Raw genomic sequence first — 20,903 nt, forward strand, 5'->3', positions numbered from 1 at the left:
GTTTACAAATAATTAATAAATCTTTCATGAGAAACCAGTTGTCCATGATGGATCTGTCTCTGTGGATGATCGTCTCTAGAAGCTTCTTCAGACGGTTGGCGAGCAGCCTGCACAGAAGTGTCTGTCTGTCAGACCAGCCCACCGTCTGCAGTGTTCAGGCCCCTTGTTTGGGGAGCAGAGCTGCATGTCGACATGTCGTGGGCAGCGGGCCTGTCCCTGAACGCCCCGCAGCTCCTCCCACAGGTCGGCTCCCAAACACCTCCGGAAGTGCTCACAGAAATCTGCAGGCACGTCCAGTCCAGGAGCTCCATCAGCAGCCCTCTGACCCCCAGCAGCGGTCAGCTCCTCCCATCCAGGAGCTCCATCAGCAGCCCTCTGACCCCCAGCAGCGGTCAGCTCCTCCCGTCCAGGAGCTCCATCAGCAGCCCTCTGACCCCCAGCAGCGGTCGGCTCCTCCAGGGTGACGCACTCTCCTCGGGGCCCAGCTGAGGAGGGTCTCCAAGCAGCTCATCAACGCTCTCATTCCTGAAGATGGCGCCGCAGAAGCTCACGGCCTGCCGTCTCACTTCCACCGGGTCAGTCGTCATCTCACCATCAGGGAAGCAAACCATTTGTTTGGTCCGAGACGGACCACCAGACTGGAGGAGGAGGAAGGAGGAGCCACCATGTCCCCAACACCGGGAACCTCCCCTGACCACAGCTCGTTCGTGTGAAGATGAACAGAGTTGTTCTTTGTTCCGTTGAAGCCGATGCCCAAAGACCCAACCTCACCTTGTGCACCAAACATGAAGAGGAAACGTGAAGTAGAAAATCAACAGTACCAGAAAAAACTAAAGTGCAGCACATTCATGACCGCTTCACTTAGTTCTCCTCTTCTGAGCCTTTCTTCTCACACGTGCTTCCTGATAGCAGTCATATACTTTTTAAGACGGTAGTGTTTCTTCTCGTCTAACGTCTGCACACCAACTTTTTTCTGTATTTTTAAAACACTTTCCATAAATTTGTGTGCATCTGAAAAGTGATCTAGAACATTTACAGTTTGCCCAAAGTTCTCATCCAGGAAGTTAACGATGTCCTCCAGCTTGTAGAGATCTCCATCTAAGCCTGGGACCCGGAGAGAGTCTGCAGAGGCACATCTCTGGTCCTCCTCCTCCTCCACCACACAGCCCTCCCCCCCCTCCTCCATCTCCTCCTCCACCACAGGCCTCTCTCTCCTCCTCTCTCCTCCTCCACCACAGGCCTCTCCTCTCTCCTCCACCTCCTCCTCCACCACACAGGCCTCTCCTCTCTCCTCCATCTCCTCCTCCACCACACAGGCCTCTCCTCTCTCCTCCATCTCCTCCTCCACCACACAGGCCTCTCCTCTCTCCTCCATCTCCTCCTCCACCACACAGGCCTCTCCTCTCTCCTCCATCTCCTCCTCCACCACACAGGCCTCTCCTCCATCTCCTCCTCCACCACAGGCCTCTCCTCTCTCCTCCATCTCCTCCTCCACCACACAGGCCTCTCCTCTCTCCTCCATCTCCTCCTCCACCACACAGGCCTCTCTCTCCTCCATCATCTCCTCCACCACAGGCCTCTCCTCTCTCCTCCATCTCCTCCTCCACCACACAGGCCTCTCCTCTCCTCCATCTCCTCCTCCACCACACAGGCCTCCTCTCTCCTCCACCTCCTCCTCCACCACACAGGCCTCTCCTCTCCTCCATCTCCTCCTCCACCACACAGGCCTCTCTCTCCTCCATCTCCTCCTCCACCACAGGCCTCTCCTCTCTCCTCCACCTCCTCCTCCACATCACAGGCCTCTCCTCTCTCCTCCATCTCCTCCTCCACCACACAGGCCTCTCTCTCCTCCATCTCCTCCTCCACCACACAGGCCTCTCTCTCTCCTCCACCTCCTCCTCCACCACACAGGCCTCTCTCTCCTCCATCTCCTCCTCCACCACACAGGCCTCTCCTCCCTCCTCCTCCTCCTCCTCCTCCACCACACAGGCCTCTCCTCTCTCCTCCATCTCCTCCTCCACCACACAGGCCTCTCCTCTCTCCTCCATCTCCTCCTCCACCACACAGGCCTCCTCTCTCCTCCACCTCCTCCTCCACCACACAGGCCTCTCCTCTCTCCTCCATCTCCTCCTCCACCACACAGGCCTCTCCTCTCTCCTCCATCTCCTCCTCCACCACACAGGCCTCTCTCTCCTCCACCTCCTCCTCCACCACACAGGCCTCTCCTCTCTCCTCCATCTCCTCCTCCACCCCACAGGCCTCCTCTCTCCTCCACCTCCTCCACCCCACAGGCCTCTCTCTCTCCTCCACCTCCTCCTCCACCACAGGCCTCTCCTCCTCCTCCTCCTCCTCCTCCTCCTCCACCACAGGCCTCCTCTCTCCTCCACCTCCTCCACCACAGGCCTCTCCTCCTCCTCCGGGCCAGCAGCCTGGCTCTGGTGGGGTTCAGCTGTCGGCCTGCTGCTGCCTGCTACACTTTGCTTCCTCTCTCCTCTTCTCCTCTCAGTGCTACCTTCACCTTTTTCCTTTCTGTTTGTCCCCTTTCCTCCCTTCCTTTGCTCCCTGTCAGTACTTCCTCCACCTTTTTCCTTCCGCTTTCTCCACTTTCCTTCCTCACTTCCTCTGCTCCTGTCAGTAAATCCTCCACCTGTGTTCCCTCTCCTGTTGTATTCTGAACAGCTGAAATCTCCTCGTTAATATTTCCTTCGGCTGAATCAGCACTCTGCTCCCCGGTGTGACTGTCGCTCCCGCCTCCTCCGCCCAGTGGGCGGAGCCTCGCCCGGGCGGAGCCTCATGACCCGCCCACGGGCCTCGCCGCCTCCGCTGAGCCCAGGCGGCCCGCCTCCGCCGTGCGTCCCCGCTTGGGGTTCCCTCCGGCCGGCTCGCGAGGACAGCTGTCGCTTGTGCCCCAGTCCCCACACCTAAAGCACTTCATGCTACCTGCTAGCATACAGCATGTAGTGCTGAGCCTTGTGCTTCACTCTGAAGGAGATCTCCAGCGTCTGAGACGGACAGTTCAGAAACATTCACACCTGCCTCCGGAAGGACTTTACGTGTTTCAGTTTAGCGTGTCTGCACCCCAGACCGATCGTTGTGAAGCCGCTCGCGAGCTTCCCGAAGCTCTGCAGCTCGCGCTCCAACACGGAGTGGAGTATGAACGGAGGGACCCCGGACACGGTGACCCGGGTAGTCGGCACCGTCAGCGGGGACACCTGCAGGTACACGCCGCCAGCGTGACGCCGCTGCATATCAGCGGACACACCGCCTCCGTAAAAAACACCAGCAGCCCTCGGTTCAACCTGGAGGCGTGGGGGGTGTTCTCGTGTCCGACAACATCTCCCACCGCCAGGAGGACCTCCTCATGGGGTACTTGCGTCGGACTCGATCCGGACGCCAAGACCCGGAGACGGCGTCTCAGAGGACGCCATCTCACACCAGAAACACGGTTATCTCCACAAAACACCAATAAACCCCAAAATAAACCAACAATCAGACACTAGAAACACAACAACTCAATCACACAGTGAAATATGAAGGACAAAAAATGTGAAAAGTTTGAGAGAAATCACCAAACATTTGCCCTCACCACGCTCTCGATCGTGAGCAGCTCCCTCCAGAGAGAGAGAGAGAGAGAGAGAGAGAGAGAGAGAGAGAGAGAGAGAGAGAGAGAGAGAGAGAGAGAGAGAGAGAGAGAGAGAGAGAGAGAGAGAGAGAGAGAGAGAGAGAGAGAGAGAGAGAGAGAGAGAGAGAGATTCAGCCAGTACTCATTTCACTGAGCAGAGCCTGAGGGCTGAGGTAGACCGTGGGGGGTCAGGGGTCAGGGGTCAGCCGGTTGGTTTCTGATCATAAAACTGAAGAAAAGAGAGCGTAACGTTCGGCATGTCGAGTCGACTTGAATCCATTTCTTCCGTAACTGTTTGGCTAGTTCTCTAGATCTCAGGACCGAGATTAATTGCCAGATGTGTAAAGCTCCAGATCATCAAAGGGATTCCTCCAGAGGACTGCCCCCCCACACACACACTCTGTGGTTTACGGGAAGCGATCCAGATCTCGTGAGACCTGAAGGAGGAGAGATCCAGGATTCAGCTGCAAGAGTTTATCTTTATTTCTCCGTTCTGACACGAGCAAACCGGTCGAGACTCAATCTGCTCGCAGCTGTTGGCTGAGGACTCATTTCCTGCTCTGGGTCCTGCAGTCCGCCTGCATCGGGTCCTGGACCGCATCGGGTCCAGCAGAGGAGGTTCTGCTTCATGGCATGAAGTTCAAACATAAATATGTAAATGTTTAGCAGCTGGGCGTGAGCTTATAAAAGACACAGCAAGTGACCAATAGTTGTCGTATGATTTTGGAGACCCCCTGTTGAGGCTTCAAGGGGGTCCGAGGTCTTTCACACGCTGGTTCCAGGTGGATCCAGGTCCTCGTAAAGATCACCGGTCTTATTTCTTATTTTCCTGCACCAGGAGCATGCTGGGTAGTGTAGTCGCCTTCTGTCCTCGCTGCGTTAGCTCAGCTTCCACCTGGGCCCTCCTCCCTGGAGCAGGTCTCCTCCCCCGGGGGAGGAGCGTCCAGCGCCATGACCTTCAGTGCCGTCCTATAATCTGTGCTTCTCTGTCGGTTCCAGGGATTCGGACCTCCGGGACTCTGGACCCCCCATCGGCCTCCTGTCCAGATCCTCCTGGGAGGACCTGCTGGAGAGACCGGCCCCCCCTGGACCGGATGCAGACCCCCCAGCCTTCAGACCCAGCCTCAGGCAGCGCTCCCCCTCCCCTGTTAGAGCGCTCCCTCCATCCTCCTCCTCCTCCTCCTCCTCCTCACCGTTCAGGGTTGTCTCAGCATCTTCTCCCAGCCCCGCCTCCTCTGAGGACGCCTCCAGGGCTCCTCCCTGTTTCTCCCCCATGCCCTCCCCCGGGAGGGGCTCCTCCTCTGGGAGGTCCTCGTCCGTGCGAGCAGCTCCTCGGTCTCCTCCGTGCTCCTCCTCCTCCACCTTCACCAGATCCTTAGCCGCCTCCTGCATTAGCCAGTCCATCAGCCAGAGCATGGCAAAGAGGACCAACGCCCTGCAACAAGCCCCGCCCACAAACCAAAGCCCCTCCTCCACGCCTTCCTTGCCGTCCTCTCACCTGCGTCGGCGCTCCCCTTCCCCCAGACAGACGCCTGCGTACGCGCAGCTCGGGGGCCCCAAAGACGGGGCCCCGCCCCCTCGGGGGCCCCTGTCCTCCCTGTGGTCCTCCTGTCCTCCACCTCCTCTTTCCCAACGCTCCCCGTCCGTGACCCGCCATCACCCGCCTTCTTCTCCTTCCCCTCGTCCCTCGTTCCTTCACTCCAAGAGCGACTTGAACGCAAACAACAACAACAACAACAACAACAGCGACGTTAGCTTGAACGAGCCGCTAGCTAACGGGAGCAGCGGCGCCGCGCTGCCCCCCCAGGCGGACCCCCTCTGGTCCGGCTCACACAACCGCGTGGCTCGGCCTTTCTCTGCGTCCGAACCCGGCTCGCGAGTTCAATCCCCGACCCCGGCCTCTTTTTCCCGCCTCTGCTCCCCGCCTCCTCAACACAACGACACCTCCCCCATGGCCAACAAGCCGCCCCACGCCCGGAGCGCCCGGGCAGGAGGTGCCGGTTCCCACAACCCGCTCGGCCTCACGTTGGAGCTGCCGTGTCCGAGCCCTCGGATCTTATCCCCGCCGGATGTTTGGACCGATGACGTCGCCGCACCTCGACCTCGACACCCCAGACACGCCTCCTCCTCTCCCTCTCCTGCCTTCTCCTCGCGAGGCTCGCCGACACCGGGCCACGCCTCTTTGGTCCCACCCCAGACCCTCCGACGCTCTCTCTCCTCCAACATGGCGGACCGCCCCCCCGGCGGCCGCGGGTCTCTGGGTTCCTGTCCGACCAGCCCGAGGAGCGGCTGGTCCTCGTACGCCGGCTCGCCGCCCTGCCTCAGCCCTCGAGCAGGGCTCAGGTCCCCGGTCCTCTCGCCCGGCGCCCTCGGTGGGCAGCACTTCACCAGCGTGCCCTGGCCGGATGTGCGGGAGCTTTCCAACAAATACACCTCCTCCTCTCCCGGGCCTTCAGGCAGCCAGTGGGGCGACCCGGAGATCCAGGAGGGTTCCTGTCGCAGTCAGCTGATCTGCGCCTACGTTGCCCGACCCTCCTCCTCGTGCATGCTTGGCTCCACCTCCCCTCCACCTCCCTCCTACCAGCACCACCACTACCAATCCACCACCCCTCCCGCCCCCTCAACCCCTCCCCCGTTGCCCCCCGGCGCCTCGCCGGTCCCTCTGGACCCTCCGACCCAACAGGGGAACCAGAAGACCAGCTACGCCACCACGGTCAACCTCAGGATCGCTGGCAGCGGCCGGATAACCTCCTTCAGCACCGCCCAGGTCAGCCTGACCCAGACCCTGCAGGGTGGAGCGGGGGCCGTGGGGCCGGGGCCGGGTCAGTCCCCGAGGAGAATCAGCATCAATGGACTCTCACACATTCCTTCCACTCTCTCTCAGTGTGACAGGATGTGAGAGGAAGAGAGGAGCCGTCTTCCTTTAGTGGCATTACGAGAAGAAAAGAGAATGAACTGAACTTCATCTTCATCTTCCTCACGAGAAGAATGAATGTAAAGGACGTACCAAAGAGTCTGAGTCTCTCTAAAGGTTCTACAGTATATACATTCCTGCAAACTTGTCACCTTTCGGTGAAATTCACCGTTTTGAACTCGATAGGTCGTCCATGTGAATCGTGGAGATCCGAAGAGTTTTGGTTTTTTGGGGGGGGGGGGGGGGTCACCTGGCCCGCTGCCGTTGAGATTGCAGTGAGACGAGGAGAAAATGTGGAGTGGTGCTCTTCGCAATAAAACATCTTTGATGGGGCGTGTCACGTCTCGGCCAATCAGCGTCAAGATGTCTTCAGCGTTTGGTGGTTTAGGTTAGCTTGAATGTTAGCCGCTACATCTACTGCTGTCACGCTGCACGGTGTAGCGATGCTAACAAAGTACCGTACGTTAAACACGATGTGATTTAGCATATTTTTAGTATCGATACTTCATTAAGAGAGCGATCAGAGCGCACGCGCTGCTCCGTGTCGAGCTGTCTGCGCACACTGCGCTGCGCAGCTCACAGCGAGAGAAGAGGCGCAGCTTTAGAGACCGACTTCGGCTTTTTAAAAAATTTACAAAATAAAGATGCCAGAAGTGAAATGTTTCAGTCTGTAAAGTGACGTAACTACAGCTGCTCATCCTGATGAACTGTGTATCATCTGGTCAGAGACTAACGGCCTCATAGTGTATCATCAATGCTATGATGGAACCATGTAGTTTCATTCATATCTGGCTGTATTAATACTAATATTACTGTCATTTGTTAAGTGTTGAAAAAGTTGGTAAAAGGTGATCCATACAGATGTTTTATTTATTACTATTATAGATAAATATACCAGTCTCGTATTTATGGTATCATATTATTTTTATGGTATTGTATTGAATTCTGGTATCGGGTATCATGATATTTATGGCAGGTATGTAATATGTATAGAAGTTATAATATGAGTATCGTGACAAACAGGTTGAGACAGAACAGACTCAAGGAAAAGTCCATGAGGACTGTTCAGGCAAAACAAAAGGAAGTTGGTTCATGAATGACTTTAACCATATTTTATATAATGACAATGTATATTTGTTATTACTATCATTATAGGGCTGAGTCAGAGCGGAGGACCTTTTGTTCTTAAACTGTTTATTATCATTATTTAGATTTGTGGTGAGAACAATAAGATGACTGTAGTTGTGGTCCTAAATGCTTTGAGGTTTCAAACAACGTGGATGTGGTGACAAAAAGAAAGTGGAGAAGGGAGTTCCCCCCCGTTGTCACCTTTTTCACCCCTCATGAGTTTGCAGGTATGTATATAGATATATACATACAAACATATATATATTAATAGATATATATGTTTATATATACGTATATACATAAACATATATGTGTATATATATATGTTTTTATATATGTATATATGATATTTTCCTGAACCACAGATTTTCATCATATTGGGAGTAATAGTGGAGTATTACATATAGAGATATATATATTTATGTATATATATGTATTAGGGCTGTGAAACGATTACAATTTTTAATCAGGTTAATCACAGGTTTCTGTGGATTAATCATGATTAATCACATATATACATTTATACACAGGGGTGCACATAACTTGCTCACCAGTGCGCGCGCCGGCATCGGAGCTCTGCCGCGCGAGCCGAGAAGAGTTGTTGACATATATATACACAACAGATTTTTTAAAGCCCGGAATCGAACCCACGATCTTTCCACCTGCACGCGACTCGTGGTTCCAGACTGTAAACATCCTGATGTTGTGAAAGAGGAATCTGATTGGACGAGCTGTCAGTGTTTTATGGAAGTGGGCGTGGCCTCCCTCTGGTTCCACTGGTTGGGGGTCCAGAGGACTTCCTGCAGGGCTTTGAGGACGCGTTCAGACTCGCGTGTTAAAAGCAGTCACGGCTTCTCAATGAACTGTTGTTGTTTTTTTAATATATTTTTCTTTTGGTATTCCTGTGGTCTTGTCTTTAATAATCTTTATGGTGTTTAACCTTTTATTATTCTTTCATTGTTTATTTATGAGGTCAGTCTGATGTTCTTGGGCACTTCTTCTCCTCCTCTCTCCAGAGCTCTGGGCTTTGTTGTTTTCTAGTTGTTCCCTTTGTTGTTTTTTAGTTGTTCCCTTTGTTGTTTTCTAGTTGTTCCCTTTGTTGTTTTTTAATTGTTCCCTTTGTTGTTTTTTAGTTGTTCCCTTTGTTGTTTTCTAGTTGTTCCCTTTGTTGTTTTTTAGTTGTTTCCTTTGTTGTTTTCTAATTGTTCCCTTTGTTGTTTTCTAATTGTTCTCTTTTTTGTTTTCTAATTGTTCCCACACGTGTTTGCGTGATTGTTCTCTTTGTTGTTGTTGACGTGCTGCAGAAACATTCCAGATGTTTACTCCATGTCAACAGCTGATGATTCCTTCATGAAAACATTCTCGGATTATTATTTTTAATTATTTACAACGGAAATTCAAAAAAAATATGAATAATAAAGCCAACAAATAATCCTTTAAATTATTTTGTTTTGATGCAGATTTAAATCAGAGAAAATGTTTAAAATACTGAGAGAAGTATTTAGAAACCTGGAAATGGAAATTATATTTTCAGAACATGAAAAGAATATATATATATTTAAATAAATAATTGTGTAAATTCAAAATGAACCATTTGAAAAATAAAAATATTATTCTGTAAATCTGTAAAATGAAACATGTGGAGATGGAATAATAAAGTGTTTCTCTTGGTGACAAACGGGAGAGAACAAAATGTTTATTTCTGGTGAAAAGTTGAATATTAACACAATGTTCACCCGGTTACCGTCCATAAAGTCTGCTTTTGATTGAACTCCAAGCTAATTATTTATTCTGTTTATTCTTCTTGAACTGTTTATTGTTTATAGACCACACTAAATAAATCAAAGGATAAAGAAGTGGGAACACTTGAATAACCACCATGCCACATGATCAGAGTCAGGCTGTGTGCAGGACTTTCACCAGAGACCAGAGACCCTGAAGGAGATCTGAGCTTCACGTGAACCTTCGATTGCAAATGTTCTTTATGAGGTTATTTTACTGTCACTGAACAGATAGTTTCTTATTATGACATCATAAAAAACACAAAAATATGATATGAAACGTGAGTTCAACCTCCGGTCTATGCTTCATGTGTTGAAGCTGCATTCTCTCTCCTGACCACCAGGGGGCGACTCCTCTGAAAGATAAATAAAGCAGGGTATGCTTTGGGGCAGGGCTAAACACGCCTCCATCAGATAAGTCCTGCTTTGACCTTTGACCTTCAGCAGGTATGTAAACCTTTACCTGCGTCTTAGTTTCAGTTTTGCTTTGAGCTCCGACCTCCTGAGGAGCTCCGTCACGGTAAGAAGACTTTTATTCTTAAAAAGCAGTCAGTGAGAGAAGATATGGAGAGAGTAAACACCAACAAAAACAACATAATGAGAAACAGCAGCAGTGGTGGAATGTAACCAAACTCTGTACTTAAGAAACCTGTGAAGATAAATATTTGTATCATTATTTATTTCAGTGTGGCAGCTGTGGGGGTGGGGTCTCTAATTGGCCTCAGCTGCTGGGCTCTGCAGGGTTCTCTGTTGTCGGGCAGGACTCCGTGGGGGGGTTCTCAACCTCGTTAAAGGAACTCTGTTTCTCTGGTGGTACCTGAGGGAGAGGAGCTAAGGCCCGAGGTCCCAAAATCCACCGATCCGGCCTTTGTGAAGACCATCGCTTCGGGACCCAGAGAACCGGCATGGCCCAGTTGAAGAGGAGTTTACTGACGTGTCCTCTCTCCTGCCCGGATGCACAAACCTCATGCAGCACCAGATCGAGAGTCCTCCGGGCGTGGCGGTGCGGTCGCGACCCTTCAGGTGACCTAAACACAAGAGAAAAGTGGTTCAGAGGGAATTGGCTGCCATGCTGGAGATGGGGGTAATAGAAGAGTCCCGCGGTGCCTGGTGTAGCCCCAGTGTTCTTGAGTCAAGAAGGATGGGTCTCTATGGTTCTGCGTGGACTATCGCAGGGGGGTCGAGGCTTACCCGATGCCCCGGGTCGACGAGCTCCTGGACCGACTGGGCACTGCTCATTTCTTTACGACCCTTTCTTTACTAACCGAGGGCTCCTGGCAGATTCCTCCAAGGACAAGACGGCCTCCTCCACTCTCTTGGGTTTGCTTCTCCACGCTTCTCTTCGGGTAGTTCGGACCACCTTCCAGCGCCTCATGGACCGGGTGCTGCGTCCGCACGCTGCGTATGCCGCCGCCTACTTGGTGATCATCCGCAGCACCACCTGGGCGGAGCATGAGTGGCGGGTGGGCGCGGTGCTGGAGTCCCTGAGGCGGGCGCGGCTCACCGCCAACCCAGGGAAGTGTGCAGTTGGAGGGAGGTCCGGTATCTGGGGTACCACCTGAATTCCGTGCAGGTGAACTAGACCGCTGCCATCGCAGCCTGCTCGCGAGGCCGTTGAGCAGCACCTTGACTGACCCCTCCGGTCCTAGACGAGGTGGACCTGTCCTAGACGAGGTGGACCCCTCCGGTCCTAGACGAGGTGGACCTGTCCTAGACGAGGTGGACCCCTCCGGTCCTAGACAAGGTGGACCTGTCCTAGACGAGGTGGACCTGTCCTAGACGAGGTGGACCCCTCCTGTCCTAGACGAGGTGGACCTGTCCTAGACGAGGTGAACCCCTCCGGTCCTAGACGAGGTGGACCTGTCCTAGACGAGGTGGACCCCTCCTGTCCTAGACGAGGTGGACCCCTCCTGTCCTAGACGAGGTGAACCCCTCCTGTCCTAGACGAGGTGGACCCCTCCTGTCCTAGACGAGGTGAACCCCTCCTGTCCTAGACGAGGTGGACCCCTCTGGTCCTAGACGAGGTGGACCTGTCCTAGACGAGGTGGACCTGTCCTAGATGAGGTGGACCCCTCCAGTCCTAGACGAGGTGGACCCCTCCGGTCCTAGATGAGGTGGCCCTGTCCTAGACGAGGTGGACCCCTCCGGTCCTAGACGAGGTGGACCCCTCCTGTCCTAGACGAGGTGGACCCCTCCGGTCCTAGATGAGGTGGACCCCTCCGGTCCTAGACGAGGTGGACCCCTCCTGTCCTAGACGAGGTGAACCCCTCCTGTCCTAGACGAGGTGGACCCCTCCTGTCCTAGATGAGGTGGACCTGTCCTAGACGAGGTGAACCCCTCCGGTCCTAGACGAGGTGGACCCCTCCGGTCCTAGACGAGGTGGACCTGTCCTAGACGAGGTGGACCTGTCCTAGACGAGGTGGACCCCTCCGGTCCTAGACGAGGTGGACCTGTCCTAGACGAGGTGGACCTGTCCTAGACGAGGTGGACCCCTCCTGTCCTAGACGAGGTGGACCCCTCCGGTCCTAGACGAGGTGGACCCCTCCTGTCCTAGACGAGGTGGACCCCTCTGGTCGTAGACGAGGTGGACCCCTCCGGTCCTAGACGAGGTGGACCTGTCCTAGACGAGGTGGACCTGTCCTAGACGAGGTGGACCCCTCCTGTCCTAGACGAGGTGGACCCCTCCGGTCCTAGACGAGGTGGACCCCTCCTGTCCTAGATGAGGTGGACCCCTCCTGTCCTAGACGAGGTGGACCCCTCCGGTCCTAGACGAGGTGGACCTGTCCTAGACGAGGTGGACCTGTCCTAGACGAGGTGGACCCCTCCTGTCCTAGACGAGGTGGACCCCTCCTGTCCTAGACGAGATGGACCCCTCCTGTCCTAGACGAGGTGGACCCCTCTGGTCCTAGACGAGGTGGACCCCTCTGGTCCTAGACGAGGTGGACCCCTCCTGTCCTAGACGAGGTGGACCCCTCAGGTCCTAGACGAGGTGGACCTGTCCTAGACGAGGTGGACCCCTCCTGTCCTAGACGAGGTGGACCTGTCCTAGACGAGGTGGACCCCTCCTGTCCTAGACGAGGTGGACCCCTCCGGTCCTAGACGAGGTGGACCCCTCCGGTCCTAGATGAGGTGGACCTGTCCTAGATGAGGTGGACCTGTCCTAGATGAGGTGGACCTGTCCTAGACGAGGTGGACCCCTCCTGTCCTAGACGAGGTGGACCCCTCCGGTCCTAGACGAGGTGGACCCCTCCTGTCCTAGACGAGGTGGACCTGTCCTAGACGAGATGGACCCCTCTGGTCCTAGACGAGGTGGACCCCTCTGGTCCTAGACGAGGTGGACCCCTCTGGTCCTAGACGAGGTGGACCCCTCCTGTCCTAGACGAGGTGGACCCCTCCGGTCCTAGACGAGGTGGACCCCTCCTGTCCTAGACGAGGTGGACCCCTCCGGTCCTAGACGAGGTGGACCTGTCCTAGACGAGATGGACCCCTCCTGTCCTAGACGAGGTGGACCCCTCTGGTCCTAGACGAGGTGGACCCCTCCTGTCCTAGACGAGGTGGACCCCTCCTGTCCTAGACGAGGTGGACCCCTCCGGTCCTAGACGAGGTGGACCTGTCCTAGACGAGGTGGACCCCTCCTGTCCTAGACGAGGTGGACCCCTCCGGTCCTAGACGAGGTGGACCTGTCCTAGACGAGGTGAACCCCTCCGGTCCTAGACGAGGTGGACCCCTCCGGTGCTAGACGAGGTGGACCCCTCCTGTCCTAGACGAGGTGGACCCCTCCGGTCCTAGACGAGGTGGACCTGTCCTAGATGAGGTGGACCTGTCCTAGACGAGGTGGACCCCTCCTGTCCTAGACGAGGTGGACCCCTCCTGTCCTAGACGAGGTGGACCCCTCCGGTCCTAGACGAGGTGGACCTGTCCTAGATGAGGTGGACCTGTCCTAGACGAGGTGGACCCCTCCTGTCCTAGACGAGGTGGACCCCTCCCGTCCTAGACGAGGTGGACCCCTCCCGTCCTAGACGAGGTGGACCCCTCCGGTCCTAGACGAGGTGGACCTGTCCTAGACGAGGTGGACCTGTCCTAGACGAGGTGGACCCCTCCTGTCCTAGACGAGGTGGACCCCTCCTGTCCTAGACGAGGTGGACCTGTCCTAGACGAGGTGAACCCCTCCGGTCCTAGACGAGGTGGACCCCTCCGGTCCTAGACGAGGTGGACCTGTCCTAGACGAGGTGGACCCCTCCTGTCCTAGACGAGGTGGACCTGTCCTAGACGAGGTGAACCCCTCCGGTCCTAGACGAGGTCAACCCCTCCAGTCCTAGACGAGGTGGACCCCTCCTGTCCTAGACGAGGTGGACCCCTCCGGTCCTAGACGAGGTGGACCTGTCCTAGACGAGGTGGACCTGTCCTAGACGAGGTGGACCCCTCCTGTCCTAGACGAGGTGGACCCCTCCTGTCCTAGACGAGGTGAACCCCTCCTGTCCTAGACGAGGTGGACCTGTCCTAGACGAGGTGAACCCCTCCGGTCCTAGACGAGGTGGACCCCTCCTGTCCTAGACGAGGTGGACCTGTCCTAGACGAGGTGGACCCCTCCTGTCCTAGACGAGGTGGACCTGTCCTAGACGAGGTGAACCCCTCCGGTCCTAGACGAGGTGGACCCCTCCTGTCCTAGACGAGGTGGACCCCTCCGGTCCTAGACGAGGTGGACCTGTCCTAGACGAGGTGGACCCCTCCGGTCCTAGACGAGGTGGACCTGTCCTAGACGAGGTGGACCCCTCCTGTCCTAGACGAGGTGGACCCCTCCTGTCCTAGACGAGATGGACCCCTCCTGTCCTAGACGAGGTGGACCCCTCCGGTCCTAGACGAGGTGGACCTGTCCTAGACGAGTTGGACCCCTCCTGTCCTAGACGAGGTGGACCCCTCCTGTACTAGACGAGATGGACCCCTCCTGTCCTAGACGAGGTGGACCCCTCCGGTCCTAGACGAGGTGGACCTGTCCTAGACGAGGTGGACCCCTCCGGTCCTAGATGTGATGATGTCACCTTCAAGACGTTATCCGTTGTGGTTATTTTGCATCTATTTTTTGGTCTGTTTTGTGTTGTTGTTGTTGTTTACCCTTCAATCTCTCCTTCCCCTTCGTATTGTGCCCTTAAAGAGTGGAGAATGACAGAAGGATCTGTTGGAGTTGGACAGCGACACACCACACCTGGACGACACTCACTGGAAGAAAGAGCGGTAGACTTCTACGTTATATCTATAAGCGTTTTATTCAGAAATCAGGATACAAGTAGACATCATGCATGGACCCCCCTCCTCCGCTGGGACCAGTGCAGCTGGAGAGAGAAGACGCCGGTTCAGAGGTGTGCAGCCATTTTAAATAGCCGAAGGAACAGTTCTGATTCGTCAGGAGATAAGGGGTTTTCTCATTGGCTCGTTCCTTTGCTTCCGCTGTCGCCCTTCATTGGTTCTTCTCGCCTGCCAATGAGAGCATATGTTGTGAAAGTGTTGGAAAGGGGAGTTGATTTAATAGTCCCTCTCTTAAGAAGACTCTTCGGGGCCTTATCTCTTCAGGAATGGGGCCTGGATCTTCTCCGAAGGCCCACACACCGGGGCTTCTTCCCACGTGTGAGTGTGTGAGCGTGAGGGGGAGGTGAAGGGGAAAGTGAGTGACCCTCAGTGTCTAAAGGAGAATAATGGCCACATCTGGACCCTTCCTATGCTCTGAGAGTATAGAGAGCTCTTTTGTATGTGATCACCTCCGAATGTGTGGATGCGGAGGGAGGGGCTAACAGAACCTCACCAAGCCACTGTTATCTTCTTTAGATCAGTCAGGCACCAGAGTGCTCGCTGAGATTTTAACTTCCATTCAGTGTTTTCCATCTTACACATAATATTTATGCAAACAATACTAGGCTGTGCTAAGCTATAATATATATTCTTTACAATCCTCTTTTCACATCCGCTGGATGTGAACCCTTCCTCTGGGAATATTTATTTCCTCTTTATGCCAGATCTTGTCATGGCCTGGCTTCCCTAAGTGGCTATGTGTCCTGGTCTCTCGTCCTGTCTTAGCTCTGCCATTTGACGTGAATAAGTCTCCTGAAATATAATCTTCGTTGCTCAGATTAAGGTCCCATAAGACCTGTAAGAAACCTATTTCGGGAGAGAGTCTCTCTGTTAGGGATGGAAACAGGGGCGTGGTTTCTGTCATGTGGTACCCGATCCACCTCTTAGATCTTCCATCCTAGGGAAGAAGTCAGTAGGTCTGTGTGCGCTAAATCTGTAATGCAGGTCGAAGGAAAGAGGTGAAATTGAGAGTGGTCAGGCAGGGGGGTCTTGCATCCTAGCGGCTGGTGAGTAGCAGGTTGGCATCCTGATAACCAGTTGACGATCCGTCCCCGCTGCAACTCATCTGCTTCATCCTGTCTGGTCTGCGCCATCTGCTTCATCCTGGTCTGGGTCCTGGAAGTCCTTCTGGTCCTGGTCCTTCTGGTCCTTCTGGTCCTTCTGCTCCTCTGCTCCCTCACAGCGCCTCCTCCGGCTGTCGATGGGGTCTTTATCCGTGGTCTCGAACTTGATTTCGCCTGATCGTCCTGGCCAGGCTTGTTGTTCTTCTTCCACTGGTGTCGCATGGGCCCTGGATTCGACATGACCCCATGCATGGGCAGCATCGTGTTTCATTGGCTCCTCAGTCTCTGAGCCGGGTGATGATGGTGTCCGATGCTCCTGTGGGCAGCTCCTCATGGCAGGTCCTCACAGCAGGCAGTCAGCACACGATGGAGGTCGATGCTGGAGCGTCAGGTGTAGCTGTTGAAGAGAATGAGAAAACACAACACAACAGCCACTAGGCCGGATCTATACAGAATGTGACACTTGACTATGAAAAATTGTATTTTAATTTCTATATTTAATAAGTATCTAATACTTTCTAGGCTTGAATTCGCAATCTTTAACTGAGTCGGAGGAACAGCTATTCTCACCCCGTGTGGGAGGAATCATCTATTAAATGGCCATCCGTCATCCAACAGAGTCTCAATTACTTATCCAATCCAATCTAACTTTATTTATCTTTACTGGTTATGATAAATGCAATTGATCCTATCTATGGCCCTTGACTAGGGCATAGAAATATTCAAACCTACTAGGATCTGATAGCAGGTATTCGTCCGTCAATCTTCTCTTCGCCCTTGAAAGCATCATGGAAAACAAAACAGTCGCACCTGGTGGTGCAGCTAATGGCAAGTCTCACACAGTGAACAGTGAGAGTTGATGTCGACATGCATAACTTTCTGTGTTGCAGTCCTAACTCTCGCTCCTGCGCCTAGGCAGAAATGTGTGGAAGTGACCTCACATCTGTTAGTCAGAATTACCCTGATGAGGCAACTATTCAGCGGCTGGTTGTGATTCTTTGGCCGGCTGATCTGCAAATGTACAATGTGTTATACGGTGCTCCTCTTGGTGAAGCCTCTCACCTGGAGGGCGCTGTGAAGTCCTTGCAATGACTTCAAAACACCCTGTCCACCTGGGCTCAGTCCACTTCCTCTTGTGAACCTCGAGTCTTACCCAGTCACCTGGTTCCACTGATGACTCATCAGCTGGCTCCTAGTGGGCTTCAGCAACCTACTTGGAGAAAAACTTAGATCTGGTCAGTTATTTTTTTCCCAGAATATTCTCTGAAATATGGTCTTCATGTCAATAACTCATGGGAGAGAAATGTTCTCCCTCCTTTGAGGATAATTTAGCCATCATTGTCTCAATTGCTTCAATTGTTGATTAGCTCTCGCGACTATCACCTGTGATTGGGCAATAGACTGCTCCGTGTGAATGTGCTCTCTAGAAATATTTCTCAACTTCTTGTAGGTGCTTGTTTCTAAATGTGGTAAGTGTTTGGTTGCAAAGCTGTGCGAGCCAGACATGATCACTCCTCGAACGCCACATCTCGGTATCAGCCACAACTGTCTCTGCATCTTCTATCCCTCCTTTCTCTGAAACAACCTTTGATTCAGAAAACTCAAGGTGGATGCATGTTGCAGTCAACTTCTTTCTTGTTAAGGGGGATCAGGTGCTGAGGCTTAATACATGTAAGGAAATGTAAATGTAGAGCACAGAAATTCCTAAAAAATGTCAGATCAAAATCCCTCACAAAATCGTAAATCGATTTTTCGAAAGAAATTGAAAGACAATTTTTTCTACATTATGTGTCTAAACGTGGGTGCGAAAGCGTTGGGATAAATTTCAAATTAGCAAATGTACAGTGTACACAATTATACAACGTAGTCTCAAATATGGGAAAAGACTGTTACTTTTATGCAAATCTTTTTTTTTTCTTTCAATCTTTCGTAAACAAGATGGCAGAAACTGTTACTTTGGTTAAACAGCAATCACAGACAATCAAAACAGTCAAGCATCAAGACTTGTTACAGCCTGCAGCTGTCAAAATGGAAAGGACGTTATTATTACACAAAACATTTAACAATATACTGTAGAATGGGAGAATATTTGTTACTTTAAACAAAACTGCCAATTTAGCACGTCGCATAAATAGGTGTCAGTTTCTTAACAGCTCATGAGAAATCGATTACTCGTACATCCAACGGACGACTGTAATAATAACCACTATTTTTCCAAAAAACAGTAAACCCAAAACTATCCTTTGAAACCGACTAAAATAAAAACCTCAATTTTTATACGGTGATGAGAAATCAATTACTCGTAAGCCTAATGGCATTACTGTAATAATAACCACTGTCTTTTCCCAAAAAACAGTAAACCCAACACTATTCTCTAAAACTGTCCATCAAAAAAAAAAAAAAGATAAACAAATAAAAACTCAGTACTGAAACAGTGATGAGAAATCAATTACTCACGCCTAACGGCATTACTGTAATAATAACCACTATTGTTTATCAAAAATCAATAGTAAACCCAACACTATATCTTCAACACTGGCAATAGTACTCAAAGAAAAATATCTCTTAAATCCAAATTGTCAAAATGTGTTGGTGAAAACAGCAGCAGCATGTAACTGGTGTGTCGGATGTAATTTACAACAACAACCACGTACTGGCGTCTACTATGCTAATGTGTCTCACCCCCACTGACCTCGTGTCTTCTCACAAAGGAACAAGAAAAAATTTAGTTTGACCTGGCCCTTGGTTAATCCGACTCGCACTTTTTTACCCCATGTACAGTATTAAAACAAAAAATTAGCACGTTGATCTGATCATAATAAGTCGGCCTAATTATTAAAGAACGGGTTACAAATTTATTTATTGGCCCCATATCAAGGCCCATTTTCCAGGTTTAGGAAATTACAGTTTTTCTCGATTGCTTACACACAAAAACTGGAACTTCTAACACAATTGCCACAACCTGTAACATGTGCCAACTCCCTAAACCATTTCCGCTAAACTATAAGCACAATTATCTGCTTTAGACACAGATTTCAATTGTTAGCCACACTTTCTTCAAAACACTAAACACCATCCTCTCTACTTTGCACACTTCATCAATGCCAAAACATCCTTGTGTTCAGACAGAACACACTGCTATTCAATTGGCAAAACTTCCATTTCCATGGCTGTTGTGCAATTTGGAATCAAGACTTTAGCAATATAAGGGCCACAGGTGACCTCCTGATTTGAAGAAGAATGGATGAAAACATGGAAGATAGAGGAGACCAGAGAGGCAGAGTGTTACGCTCTCCGAGAGCTCCAGGAGTGAACCCACAATACTGAACACTATCATGAGGAGACAGAACTTATGAAGGGAAACAGGTTTATTCCCCCTCCAAAAACCGGTCACACTGACGACAGGGGAACTGATAATCCACAAAGTCCCGGACCAGCAGCGAGTCTCCTCCGAGGTGGAAGTGGAGGACTGAAGCCAGGGATCCAGAGCTGACTAGAGCTAGCAGGCTAAGACAGGTGTGCGTGGAAGCACGGAGGAGAGGAGGAGCGGAGGTCCGATGCCGGGGTTCCAGAGCTGACGTGAGCTGGTAGGCTGGGGCAGGTGTGCGTGGAAGCACGGAGGAACCCAGACGGAAGAATGGTGGCTGGACGTGGCAGGCAGAGGAGCAGGCAGGGGGTACTGGACAGAGATACTGAGAGTACAAGGTACTGCTAACTACGTTTTACCGAGTCGATTTACCAGCGTGGTGAAACGATTTAACTGGTAAATACTGGATGAAGGAACCGGGTATATATGCAGGTGGAGGTGAGTAGTAATCAGGAGGATGAGCAGCAGCTGAGGAGGAGAGTTGGTGGGAATCAACAGTGGGTCAGCCACGCCCAGCCCGGAAGACAGATAGACAATAACAAAACAAAGGGGAACAGAAGGAGAGAGCACTGCAAATCCTCACACAGAGGAGTATTTTTGTTGTCCTTTTTTATTTACACTTTTCTTCTTTTGTTGTTGACTACTGGTCTATTTTCTATTGTTTGTTCTGTGAAAAATTAGAAAAAGAAAGAAACATTTTTGTTGGATTGTTTTATATTTTGAGTTAAAACATTATACATTTACAATATTTACAACAGGAGAAAGCGAACAGTACCACTGGACTTGAAAAGGCATGCTCCTGATAAGGCCTTCATACTGGTGTTTTCCCATTTCATAGTCGTGTTTTCCATTGAGCACATCAGTGTTCAATCGATGCTTAAAATGTCTACTCATATAATGGGCTGTGTTTGTCATTTGAAAACAAAGTTGCATTTTGCAGGAGATATAAAGCGTTTTGCATTTTGTGTGAGTGGTTTTGGGATTTGTGTTTAGAGTTTTGAGAAAACGAGGCATGCTTTCAAAAAATTTGTTTAAGCAATCGAGAAAAACTGTATTTTCCGTTTGGAGATGGCGCGTATATGACCGCCAACCACATGCCCGTATGCCTCTTCTGCAGGCAATGGAACAGGCTCATGAGACATCGAGGTGAGGTCAATCCAGGGATGGATTCACACAAGGGGATATTTTCCCCGATGCTTAGCGAGAGAAGACATTGCTTGTGATGTTGATGAGATCCTGTGGCCAGACCCCAACAGACGGCAGGATCCATAAGCCCACTTGCGCACAATTGTATTTTTCTGTGTTTACAGTAGTGTATTGTTTGTTTTATTTTTGTTTTAACTAAATGTACTGTACTGTAAAATATACTAATGTAATGATTTTGAATTCAGTGTTTCATTTTTTTGGTTGTTGTGAAAATATGCCCTCTATGGAACTGAATAAAAACATTGAAAACAAAAGACTGCAGTTTTTTATATAAAGTAGACTAGTGTGTTGCTGCTGATCTGAAAGTGTATTCATATGATGCAAGTGGGCATCATTTTGTCATCAGAGTGACATTTTGACAAAGGATTGTTAGGTTTTGATAGCAGAGTTTCAATTTGACATAGATGTGAATGGTTTATTTCCCAGTGTGGTGTCTTCTTTGCTTGTGTGTAGAGTTTTGACACAATGAGCCAAATTT

General features: G+C 51.5%; 1 protein-coding gene across 1 annotated transcript in view; it reads right to left on the bottom strand.

The window, feature by feature from the left end:
• nf1a (neurofibromin 1a) overlaps positions 1-20,903 on the bottom strand; it is a 252,393-nt gene that overhangs the window by 111,008 nt on the left and 120,482 nt on the right. The gene's annotated exons all lie outside the window — the stretch shown is intronic.

The sequence above is a fragment of the Pseudoliparis swirei genome, chromosome 20 (genome assembly GCF_029220125.1).
Source record: "Pseudoliparis swirei isolate HS2019 ecotype Mariana Trench chromosome 20, NWPU_hadal_v1, whole genome shotgun sequence".
NCBI lineage: Eukaryota > Metazoa > Chordata > Actinopteri > Perciformes > Liparidae > Pseudoliparis > Pseudoliparis swirei.